This window comes from Coturnix japonica, chromosome 34 (genome assembly GCF_054131305.1).
Source record: "Coturnix japonica strain WE chromosome 34, WE-NBRP24, whole genome shotgun sequence".
NCBI classification, from domain to species: domain Eukaryota; kingdom Metazoa; phylum Chordata; class Aves; order Galliformes; family Phasianidae; genus Coturnix; species Coturnix japonica.
The window spans coordinates 2745369-2758331 of record NC_140696.1 but is presented as its reverse complement, the minus strand read 5'-3'; the positions used below and the strand labels follow the sequence as shown (position 1 = coordinate 2758331).

The following is a 12963-nucleotide window of genomic DNA, read 5'->3' as shown; positions in this document are numbered from 1 at the left end:
GAATGATGTAAAAATCAAGGATTGAGGCATTTATCCTTTATGTTAGCTCGAGAGGAAATGCGTTTTGTGGGTAGAAGCATTGGCTCTGTATGGAAGATGCTTGACCTCTGGCCATCAGCATAGGAGGGCTTGGGAAGGAAGGGACCTTAAAGATCATCCACTCCCACCCACTGCCATGGTCTGGTCACCTCAAAGGTCCTTTTACACACCTTATACACATGCAATTTATTTATGCATTCTCATTCCCTAACATGCAGTTAAGCTGAATTACTTTCTGCCTAAGTCGCTGCATGTGAAAAAAGTCAATTAAATTCACACAAAACTAGCAACTCGTGTATTATTTTCATGTATGTGATTTCAGCTTGTCTGCTGTCAAACAACTCCTCATTACCAGGTTATTCTGGACCACTGATTTAAAAGAAATCCGTTTGACAACGCAATACCATTCGGCACACCTCAAGGATGGTAGTTTAAATTGCACCTTTTGTTTTGCATGACATCAAATGGTCATATTGTGACTTGGTTCATCCAGAGGTTGGAGCAGTCCCTCCCCAGGTTCAGTCTATAGCTCCAGGGCTGATGGAATTTACTTTGCTCCATTAGGATGGTGCATAACACGTTACTGCTGCTGCATGCCAATCAGCAGGGACAACCACACAGGGTATGAAGCCTTCTGAGATCATATAGGTCGCTATGCTCTTCCAAAACAGTACTCCCAAATCTCCTCACCGATGCTCAGGCTACTACCAGAACCTGCAGAACATCTGCATAGGCTGCCTCTAAAGGAGCCCCTTTTGCCAGTTGGATATTCAGCCATAGACACCAGCACGGAGCACACAGCTGTGCCATGCTCCCAAGGTGCCCTTCTTTGGCCACCGACTACTTGGGGATGCTCTGTTGTCAGCTGTTTGAGACACAGCCTCTACCTTTGATTCTTCCCCACAACTCTCTCTAAATCTTATTGTGATCGTGGTTTTCCACTTTAGCTGGCTTACTGATAGGACAGCCAAGAAGGAAAACTAACTCTGGGTAATGCACAGGATGAGCTTAGCTTCCCTCATGCAGATTAAGTCCTTCACTTCATCAGAACGTAGCAATTAGCAGTATAGCAGACATCTCTTTTAAAAGCTCTTCAGACTGAGAGAGACCACCAATGTGAAGATCTGAACACACTGGGTAGCATGCCTGTAGCTCCTACTATTCAGACCAGCAGCAACCTCAGATCCCTGATTACCAGAGCCACAATACATGGCATGCCATACATCATGCATCATCCCGTTAACGTGAACGCACCATGGACTGCAGCATCCTTAGGTTTATATATAGTCACAGACTATTGTTAGCAATTTATACAGCCACATTTGCAAGCACTGTGCTGCTCCAGAAAATGAAACAAACTCCAACTCAGTGGGAGAATCATAAATAAGCGAGTCGCCCACTCACGAGGTTGATCCTGTTCCTCTTTCTGGCAACAAACATATGGAACTCCTCTAGCTTTTCCCATGCAGTATTTTAACGGGAAGATTACACAGTACATCACTCAGCTCCTTCCATGGGCAGCGCTGGGGAAATCATGGATTTCCATAAGGCTCATGAGGCTCAAAGCCCAATGGACAGTGCTCCGAGCACCACTGCTAGTAGGCAGTGAGTACACAGCCTCCAAAGGTCAGGCGTTGTTCACAGAGCTCCAAATTCAGCCTTAACATCACCCATCTGTGAAACCTTGACCTATAGTGCTAAATGAAACGCTCAGCCCCACCTCTAGCTCTCCAATTACTGGCACATTCCAAACTACCCATGTGTTCCATTAAACCAAGCAAAGATTTCTAGTTACATAGATGCAGTTTTATGTTTATGAGTAACCGCAGGTACCGAGCTATGCATGCAAAGTGGCGAAGCTGATTTATGAAAGCATCATCTGAAATTAAACTACGTGCGAATGAAAAGAATTTTGCAAGTGCTCCTCTAAGTGCATGAAAATGCAATAGGGCCTACGGCTGTTTGGCTTCAGAACTTAATAAAATGCTCGACTTGCTGAATTTGGTTGTATGTGTGCAAGGAGGATAAAAAACATATCTCGAGGAAATTCTTACTTGGGCTGTTTACTTTTTAGCCCACAGCAATACTGGAAAGTGTTGCTAATTATCATTATCCTAAACACCAGCATCTATGCTGGGAAACTCTTTGCTGCGGGCAATGTGTTTTAGAGAGAAGATGGACCACTTGCACATCCTATCAGAGCCAACCAGATGAAGCATAGGCAAAAAACCACTGCCATTCCCAGAGGGCATGTAGCAAGGGGGGTGCAGCCCATGGCTCTTCCAACACTGTTAACATTCCTCCATCCCTCCCCTGGTGGCCCTTGCAGCCCCCACAGCGCCCCTTAGACATAGGGAAAGGCTCTCTCTGCATTGTTCCCACCTCCAACACAACTCTGTTCATTGCAAAAGAGTTAAGACTAGATGACATTTTAGGGCCCTTCCAACTCAAGCGACTCAGTGGCTCCATGATGTCAATGGCTCCATGGTCTCTCCCTGCCCCACGCATCCCAATGTGGCCACATGCGACAGAGGAGCGGCGTCGGTTTCAAGAGCCCCCGACCTTTAATAATCATTTCTTCTGTTATCTGAACACTTCCTAATTCATCCCCTTCTGTCCCTGAAAATCTAAATCCTATTTAAGTTAATGCCCTTCATTTTCATTTATAAAGACAGATACAAAATAATTATTTCCTATCTCTGCTGTTTCCTTATCTTCTGTCCTAATAATTCCTCACTGTCTCTCTTTCATCATCTGTCTTCAGAACAAGAAACTTTTCTGTTAGTTAAAATATTCCGTGTGTTCATTTTCTGCCTCTTTCATATCTCGCTGCTCCCCTCTCCCCACCTGCCCTCACTCCCCCCCCCCTTTCCCAATGCTTTTCATGCTCACCCTTCACACTGATCTTCACATCTTTCTGGTGTTTGTATTTCGGTTTGCAATTTTATATGCAAATTCCAGCAGGCCACCTCTCCAGTCTCTGCCTTTGATATCCAAGTAGCCCTGCCTGGCTGAAGTGCTTTACATAAACAGCAGCAGGCTCAAAAGGACCGCTCCATCCTCACCTTGATGAAAGCAACAAGGCAAGCAGTAACAGATGTGCTTCATGGGGACAACTTGATTAAAAGAAAATAGAGGTGTTTTCTGGCCAACCCTGGGAGCCCTGTCCTCCTGCAGGCAAGGGCACGGCCCAGCACACAACTTCTTACCCTACTGAGGATCACATGGACATAGGGAAAAACTCATTCTCCTAAAGAGCGGCCATTGGCACAGGCTGCCCAGGGTGGTGGTGGTGGGGTCAGCATCCCTGGAGGGGTTCAAGAAACAGAGATATGGTGCTGGGTGACATGGTAGGCAACACTGGCGGTAGGTAGATGGTTGGACTGGGTGATCTTAGAGATCTTTTCCAACCTGAATGATTTCCAGATTCTATGGCATTACACTCATTAGCCCATAGCACACTGAGCCCTGTGTTTATGGTCTGTACATCAAACACAGCCCTCACCTCAACAGCACTGCCGTGTATTGAAGTGAACGCATTCACTGTGATCCCAGCTATCAGCTGAAGGCAAATCACAGATGCCAAGAGCTCAAATCCTTTTGAGAGTAAAACACAACAGTACACTCAGCACTAACTTCCAGTCTACATCTTACAAACCACCTTCCCTACATTGTTTATATTGTTACATACCATCTGATGTTGACACAAATAAAAGCTTATTGGGCGTGTGCACGTCTATATGCATTTATTAAATCAGTTCTCATGCACATATTGCCAGCCCTTTGTATAGTCTGTTTGTTCTTCTCCCCACATAGCGACTTACTCCCGCATTAGCTGAACAGCGTTTGCATATTTGCAATCAAAAGGAAGAAGGTTGTAAGCATTCAAAAACTGACAGCGGAGCTCCGAGCAGCTGAGATTCCCAAAATGCCTTTCTAACAAGCGCTGCTTGTGAACAACTTAAACACTGCTTATTCCTTATTCAGACCATCTCTCGGTGCCACATGCACCCATCTCCAGAGCTCTCCCTGGAAGACATTCAAACCGACTCCAAGTCATTCAACACATGCAACAGCTCCAGCATCCTCACTGCTTGCATTAACTGTGCCACTCTGGGAGGAAAGGAGCTCAGTTTTGCACCGTCTCCTACAGAACCATCACATCTGATAAATAACTGAGTAGTGACTCATCGGTGGCATATGCAGGAAGTATATATTTAAACCTGTGCTGCTTAAACAATTGTTTAAGATGTCAGTTTATCACACAGACAGTTTTTATTGAAAGAAAGAAAAAATATATCATTTTTTAAATTAATGAGAGCCGACCTTATCTCGGTTGCTTTTACTACACTGTATTTAGGAACACACTCATTCATTGTTCACTGTTGCTTCGCTTTGTTGGATCCACACGGCAACAGCCATGTTTCAAAAGACTTTTATAAACATTAACCAACAAAACCTCAATGCTGGGAGCCGCAGAAGGAACAAACGGGGAAAGATTAATTCACTTGCCTGAAGTTACATCAAATCAAGGCAAACCTGCAAACAGAACCCAGCCCCCAGCTCCCCTTCTTTAAGGCACAGCTGCCCACCTCCCTGCTGGGAGCTCACCAGGACACATAGGGCAGCCCCATAAGTCAGAACATTCGTGGTGTCCCCTTACAGCCTTTGATGCACTTTATTATCCCAGGAAGAAGAGAGAATCACAGCACCACATGGTCAGGACAGCTGCTACACTTCGCAAGGCTGAGGGAAGACCAAAGAGCTTTGGAGATCAGAAGGAACTCAGGTGAGGTGGCAGCAAGCTGCCAGCTGGGGGCTGCTGTCCATGCACTGAGTGAGCTGGGGGGACAGTCAACTCTTCCACCATATGGGATTTTAAATTAATCCTGCCAGCTCAGCTCGAGGGCCTGTCAGCCCTGCTGACAGCTTGCTGACAGCACTGCTCAGCAGCAATGGGCAGCAGAGCTCCAGGATGCTGCTGGAATCCCACCTGCAGGACCAGAGATACTGGGGGGGCTGGTAGGAGAGGGGGTGGAAAATTCCAAAGTGAGGAGAGACTTTAAAACATTGAGACTCTGCCTTTGGAGTAACAACTGGTAAGGGGAGACAAGAAAATAAAGTGGATGATCAAGAAAAGGAAGATTGGAACCTTCAGCACCTCCTTTCAGTATTCTAAATGCAGGCTGCAAGAAGGAAGGGGACAAACTCTTTAGCTGGTCTGTGCAATAGCAGAAGGGGAAATGGCTTCAGACTACAAGAAGGGAGATCTAAAGTGGAGATAAGGAAGAAGGTTTGGCACTGAGGGCGGTGAGGCACTGGCACAGGTTGCCCAGAGAGGCGGTGGTGCCCCATCCCTGCACACAGCCAAGGTCAGGCTGGACGGGGCTCTGAGCACTGCTGGAGCTGTGGGTGTCCCTGTGCACTGCAGGGAATGGCACCGGGCAGCCTTTCAGGGTCCCTTCCAACTCAGACCATTCTCTGACTCTATAATGCATGGAAACCGGGGCTTGCAGTGAAGGAGAGAAGGGAGCAGCAAGTTTCAGGTCTCCCTCCACCATCCTTCATGTGCAGGAAGATTCACACTCCAACCCCTTCCCTCCTCCTCCCACCCTGAATGCTGTAAGCTCAGTTGAGCCCTGATGGCCCAGCATGGAGCCACTGCTGATGGAAATCCACAGCACAGCCAGCATTCAGGGGGATGAGAGAACTCTCCAGCCTGGGCCCTGCTGTGCTCTTTTCAGGAGAGGTCCTTTTATAACCTGATGCTATTCCCAGCCCGTTACCCTGATCTAAATGTTAACATGCTCTTCAGGATGTATCTCCTGTGCACCAGGGGTGATGCTGGCAGCAGTTGGGAGCTCCTTGGAGGGTACTGGGTAGAGAAAGTGCTGCTCTGAAGCCCATATTGCTGCCAGTCCACACTGCTACTCGAAAATGCTCTACCAAGCACTGACTGCAAGTGCAACACCCATGGAAAACAAACACAGCCGAGGGGAAAAGCTGGTCTAGGAATGCAGCCAGGAGAAAGTTTGGGGAACAGCCCCATGGGAAAGGCTTAAGCTTTGCCAGACCTACAAATCCCTGCTCTTAGATTCTGTGCCTTTCACAAACCCTGATACAGTTTGCTCAGCTGTAGTGCTGGGGTCTCATTGCTCAGCTCCAGCTGAAACGATAACGATGCTGTGGCAGATTACCCAGGGTTCACATCCTTGACAGCAATCACACAGCACTATCAGCTTTACCGTATATTTTCTGTAGCAATAAAGGTGCAAAGAAAAGCCCCGGTATAATATAATCAAGACTTTAAACTGTGCTTACAGTAACAGAAGTAGGTTTGAAATTGGATATGAAAGGGCAGATCCCAAAGGCAGAAGCAGCAGGAGGACATCAGAGGCAGCTCATCCATCCTGGAGCCTGGAACAAGCTCCTGAAACACCTCAGCACCACAAACAGCTGGTTGGAGGTGAACACAGTGAGGTGCATTTCACAGCAGAGCCCAGCCCTGGAAGCACCCCATGTGCTGCTCACAGACCAAAGCCACCTCATCCCCATCTCTCTTGTGCTGCTGCAGAGCAGTGCACTGCTCCCAGCTCAGGGGCAGCTTGGCACCCGCTGTCAGCACAGCAGTCAGCTGCTTCAGCTCTGCCTGGATGATAAGGCACTTTCTAGGCAGGTAGAGAAATAACAAGGGATGTAACTATCTGAAGCTTTGCAGCTTTCTTTCAATGCAAGATTTCCCCGTCTCTTCCCTGCTGGCGTCTGCAGCAGCATGGAAAGCCTCTGAACAAGGTGCCCTATAATCCGTCAGAGGTGCCATTGCCCATTCATGCTCCACGGGAGCTCTGTCTCTCCACTAAATCCCTCAAGCCATCTCCAAATCACCTAATCTCCATCTCTGCCACCTCCCTCTTTTAAGTGACCTTTCCCCTGACACACGGTATCTGCAGGCTTCCAGATAACACCCTCACATCCTTATCTGAAAGAGTATTTTCGCTCCTGTCCTGGCATTATGCTCAAGCAGCAGTGAAGACATGCAAAGAAAGGACCAGGAGCACTCAGGAGGAGATGGAGAGGAAGGCAGCTTTCGGCTGCTCATCTCAAACCTCTCCAGCACCTTTGGTTTTGCCACCACATCAAAAGCCCATCAACCAGACACAGCAGGCAGCTGCCAGAGCCTCACCAGCCGCAGAGATCTGGGGTGTTTGAAACAGGTCTTGTTCTTGTCACCCCAAGCACAACCCTTCACTTGCTTTGCTACTTCTTGCTTCCCTCTGCTCCCACAGCAATCCTGTCACCTCTCCCTTATAGCAATGAGCAGAAAGCTCCCAGCCCCCAGCTCTGCCCTCCTTGCATGGCAGTCCCCACCCCAATTCTTCCACCAGGCAAGGAACAGAGCAAACAGAAACAGCAATGAGACCACAGCAAAGAAAGCATCCAGGTCTGGTGAGGAACAGCCCCACTCCTCACATACAGCTGCACATGCTGGTGGTCTGACAGCAGTGGCCCAATCCAACAGTGCATTTCAACTTGCAGCCCCTGTGTGGCTTCTGTTCTAATCAGAACTAAGAAGCTTCCCAAAGGCCCCAGCCCTGTGCCCAGTCTCTGTCCTGCACCCCCACCATCACCAGGCTGTGTAGGCAGTGGCCATTCAAGTGCCCATACAGCCCAAAGTGGCTGCGAGCTGCTCATCTGCTACAGGCAAAAGTTCAGTCACTTGCAGATAATAGAAATTCATGGAATTCCCACGTCTCTTACAACCTGCCTTTTACTCCAACAATAAAGAGCTTCCCCTAGAAGTTTCCCAATGCAAACAGACACCGTGAAAGAGACAGATGTTGATTCTGCTGCACTAATGAGGAACACCAGTATTACACAGGGCGGCCGGGGCACGGAGGTGAGGACTTACTACTCAGCCAAGAGGAGCCGGAGGGGTGCAGAGGCACAGTGCTCAGCAGCGAGGTTATGCAGGGGTTGCACACAACCTCTGCTCGGTGCTCCAGCCTCGCCTCTCCACAGCTAATGAGTGTTACAAGAGGAGAGGGAGGCGGCGGAGGCTGGAGGGAAATGGAGCAGAAATGCAAGGCTGCCATCTCGGATATCATTCTGCATCCCTCCAGGCAAGCAGGCTCAAGGGGAACCACTCCCCAGAGCCATGCAGGGGAGCTGCCATGGGAATGGCAAGGGGTTGGAGCATGGGGGAAGTATGCAAAGCTCTAAGTGTACTGGTTTTCCAAGTGGGGCCAGACTGGGCATCAATAGGGGACAAGTCGAGAGCAAAAGCAATGCACACGAATGCAGAGGGAACGGCATTGAGCACAGAGCCACACCTGTCACTGGGAACCAGCAGGCACTGCTGAACCTGCCCACTCCACTGATCCAAAGGAGGAGCAAACAGCTCCTGCCCCCTCCAGCAGCTCCTGCTCTCACACCATCACACAGTGCTGTGCACCACTGCCCTGAACACAGCTCACAAACCAATTCCTGCAGCTGAGGGCTCAGGCAGACCAAGCAATCAGCTGCGTACTGCAGGGGGGTCAGGATGCATCCTCCCCACTCATCTCTATGCTTTACCCCCACATCCCCCTCTGCTCTCCTTACAGCCTCACTCCCAGCCCTGCAGCAGCTCCGTGCTCCGGGCATGGCTTCCCGACAAGCAATCACATCTCAGAAGCTCTGGCATTTTCTCAGAACACCTCAAATTGCTTTTTTTACACCTCGCTGCTCAGTGCCAACCCCAATTCATGTTATTTGTGCATTTGCTTAGAGAACATTATCTGATCAGTCACCCTGTAAGAGGTTGGGGAAGAGTCTTCAGCTTCTCCTTGTCACTGAAGCAGGTCAGGCACAAAGGAATCGGCTCAAACATTTCGTACAGCAAACTGCCTCCCAGCATCACCGCTGTTTGCATGGGGTCCTGCTTGCAGGCTGATGTGGCCCAAGAGGTAACACCCATTGCCGAGCACCTGCCTGCTTTACAGCTACTCCGTGTGCTTTTAATCGAAACAAATAGAGGAGAAAAACGAGGATTTGGCGTATTTGCATATATTCCCTCTGCTGGCAGAAGCTGGAAAAGGCAACACCCCAAACTCAAGAAGATGCTGGAGAAGCAAACACTTCACAGGCTACATCTCAGTGTAGATTATCACCATGCATCAGTGGCTCTGCCAGCACCACCAATGGGGCAGGTTCCCTTCTCTGCAGGGCAGGCAGGAGGGGCTGAGCCACAAAGCCTTGCAAACTGCAGTCACGTAAGGCATGCAAATAGCAAATCCAGTGCCACAACATGCAAACAGCCCCCACCCCGATACCCAGCCCCGTAGAAACAGGAGCTCAGAGCTCTTATTTAGGGGGGGAGGGGGGAAAAAGGTGCAAAAAATTGCTACAATTAATAATTTTCTATTAGCCCATCCCTCCAAGCTGTTCTTCCCTCACCATCTGCATGTCCTGAAATGTGAAGTTTTAGTCATAAATGCCAGGCCTCGTTTTGGAAATTTATAAGCTGGTTTTCTTCCATTACCTGAACAGCTTCCAGATCCTATAGGCAGGCATTATAACTGCCTGAGCTCCACCACGAAACAACACAAACTTTCCAATGAATCTCTTTGGCTTGGCAGCCGCTCTGCGTTCCATTACAACAAAGAATTCCCCCCTACCTTTGATATAAGCCAGGTATCCCCCAAGTCAAAACCAGGATCCCATCTGCTTAAGCCCATGGGGTCACAGTCACTTCAACAGCAACATACCAGGAGCTGTACTTAAGAAAGGCGACATATTTCAACTCCCATATTGCAGCCACAACCCCTGATGCACCATCAATTAAGAGCAGCAATAATTACAAATGGAAAACTGCAGACCTCAGAGCAGATAATGTGTTTCCATTAGATTAAGTAGTCATAGAAATCAAAAATAAAACCTATACTTCAGCTAATTAAGCCCACTCACCATCTGATTAAGATGTGTAGTGATACTATGGAAAAGTACCAAAGATCTATTGTAAGTAAACCGACACAACTGGGTATTAATATTATATTCCTTGTCAGAAGGGATAATTGATCTGCCTAGAGGTTAACCAAGATAATTACTGCAGGTTGACAGTATTGTCAGTGCTAAACCTCTCACTCCCCACGGCAGCACCAGGGATAAAAGAGGCTAAAAGCTGCCCCCAGACATCCCCTGCTCCTGACTTGGAACACAGTGCTATTGAACAACCCTCACACTTCATGTCTGACTCAAAGACAAGCACACTGTGGTTTAAGTTCTCCATCCCCAAACCTCTTCCTCAACAATCTGTGGAAGAGAAGTTGATGTGGAAGGTCTCTAAAACTTAAATCCCTGCAATTCTTTCCTATTTAGTGCAACAGGGAGCAGAACAAACCCTACTATCTCACCTGGATGCAATTCATACCTACAAGGCCAGGTGCTGGAACTACACCCTTTGCTTTGGAGGACCCAGGCCTGATTTTCACACAGCATTTCAGTGCCCACAAGCAGCTCAGCTCCAAGTAACCAAACCAAAACCTAATTCTTCATCTTAATGCTGCATGCGCAATACTTAAGCATGGAGAGGTAAAACTGGGACAGAACACAGCACAGTTTCTTGTCTCCCGTTCCAAAGATACCCATCTCTCTGTCCTCCTTTTTTCCTCTATGGGGGGTAGAATCCCTTTGGCTTTAATGCTTCGGAAAACTCTGATGCTCTACTTTGTTCCACATGGCTTCAAGGGATATTCCTGGTCAACCAACCTAATGGCACAGGACTGTGATTAGAAAGCCTAACGAAACCAGACACATTGCCAACAGTCCCACAGCGCTCTTGGTGAGAGCCATCCCATCTAGGTCAGCCCTTTGTAAGGCACACAGCTCCCATTTTGATGTGCCCCGGAGCTGCTCTGACATAACAGCACTATTTCAGGAGCAATGAGTTCTCATAGGTGCAAAAACACATCATTCAAACCGCGACCAGAGGACGTATTTATACCAAGGGATAAATTACTGTATGCAAAGAGTGCTTACCTATAGTCTGCTGTCAAAACAGAAGGATGTATGTGCCAGGGACATGCTGGGGGCCGAGGTCTAGCACTAGTCAGTGTTTTCATTCCTGACCTAAATGATGGAATGGAAAGAATGATTAGACTTGCAGATGACCCTGCACCAGGGCTGGCAGTACACTGGAGGATAAACTGAGGATCAATAGCGATTCTGATAAACTGAAAGCATGATCAAAAAGTCCAGGGAATCTAATTAACTCGTAAGGTATTGCTGGCAAGCCAGGACTGCAGAAGGTTTGGGGTTGCTGCAGGTCACAAATTGAACACAGGCCAACAGCCACGTGGTGCTGCACACAGACACCATCATGGGATGCAGTCACAGATGTGCACTTTGCAGGATGTGGAGCAGTTGTTCTGCCCAAGAGCAACTTGGCCAGCAAAGCAGAGACTGCAGGGTTGGTTCTGCACCCACCCCAGTGTCCCACCTGAAGGATGTCCCTCCCCTACAGATTTCCTTGCTGCTCATGTCTCCATGAAATCTGTTTATAAAGATAAAAGGGGCATGACAGAGAATTTAATTAAATATTCCAAGACTGTATTTGGCATTATTTACTCAAACAAGACTCCAAGCTTTGGGTTTCAGTTTTGGTTGTTACTGTGGAAACCAGCTTAATGTGAACATATATAAAGCAAGGACTAATCAATTAAATAATTTAAAGAGTGAAATAAAACCAGAGGGAAGAAAACACGACGGGTTCTTCAGTATTTAAGGATTCCCAGTCCTGATGTTTGGAACCAAGAGGCAGGGGATAGATATCCTAGATGCTGGGCTTGCCTGGGAATTAATTGCTCAAGCAATTCTGTCCTCTGGGACACCTGAAAGCAGCTCCTAATCTCTGCTTATAGGACAAATGCCAAGGAACACACATCCCAAAATCCCAACAAAAATCCCAAGCAAAGCTAGCAGGCAATTCTGCAAGCAAGCTCAGTAGCACAGGCTGCTCTGGGACCATCAGGAGAGGACCACAGGGAACCCAGCATGCAGCATTCACCAGCTGCATGTATGCCCCAATGCAAACCCCTATGCACATCCAGCCACCTCTGCACAGCTTTCTCCTTGTGTATATCTGCTAAGCAGGAACACTAATCCTCACCTGCCTTCTTCATTTCTATTTGCAAAGGGCTTGGAAACCTCCTGGTGCAAAGAGGTATAGAAATGGTGAAAGGCATTATTTAACACCACCCCTCCTCCCCTCTGCTTGCAGGAGAAATTGTGAACTAAACTGTTGCTCAGCATACCGTATCTGAGGAAATTTAAATGGAATTTGAGGTCAGAGCAGTATTTAACATTCAGCACAGCTGGGATACTGCTGGTTGGAGGGATCGGGACAAAAGAACAAGCAGAGGGCACCCATGGTGGGAGAAAACACACTACACACCATTGGTGACACCTGGCCTGCTCAAAGCAGCATAACCCCACTGTTCTGCAGGGGGAGCACAACAGGAACAGGGTGATGGGACAGCTGGCACTGCAGCGCCCACCCTTGCAATGAGCCCAGGGCTCAGCAGTACCCAGAGCTGCATTGCTCTGGGTTATACCTGATGCAGCAGCTCTGGAATTCCCATTTCCTTCAGGTTCTGCCATCACCTGGGCAGGGACAAGGCAACTGGACTGGCTGGAGAGGTCATTTATCTCACCTTGCAGAGGGAGCTCCATCAGCACTGTGCCCATAGAAGCTAAGGATGTGTTTGACAGCATCCATAAGGTTTTCTGTCACACTATCTAAAGGATATTTCTTTGCTGTCTAGACAACACAATCATTATTTAACCAGAGCCAGAAGATGGATTCCCACATTGCTTCCCCCGCTACACTCACCATCTTCACTCATCTCCCACCCTCCAGCCTTTCACCATGTCAAGATGCAGATCCCA

General features: G+C 48.1%; 1 protein-coding gene across 3 annotated transcripts in view; it reads right to left on the bottom strand.

Moving 5' to 3' along the window:
* The window catches only part of CADM1 (cell adhesion molecule 1), a 188592-nt gene extending 175629 nt beyond the window's left edge, over window positions 1-12963 (bottom strand). Inside the window, exon 1 of one of the 3 annotated variants that reach the window (XM_085526016.1) lies at window positions 11056-12963. The gene's annotated coding sequence lies outside the window, so the exon portion shown is untranslated. The remainder of the gene's footprint in view (window positions 1-11055) is intronic. The other 2 variants (XM_085526017.1, XM_085526015.1) reach the window with 2 other exon arrangements.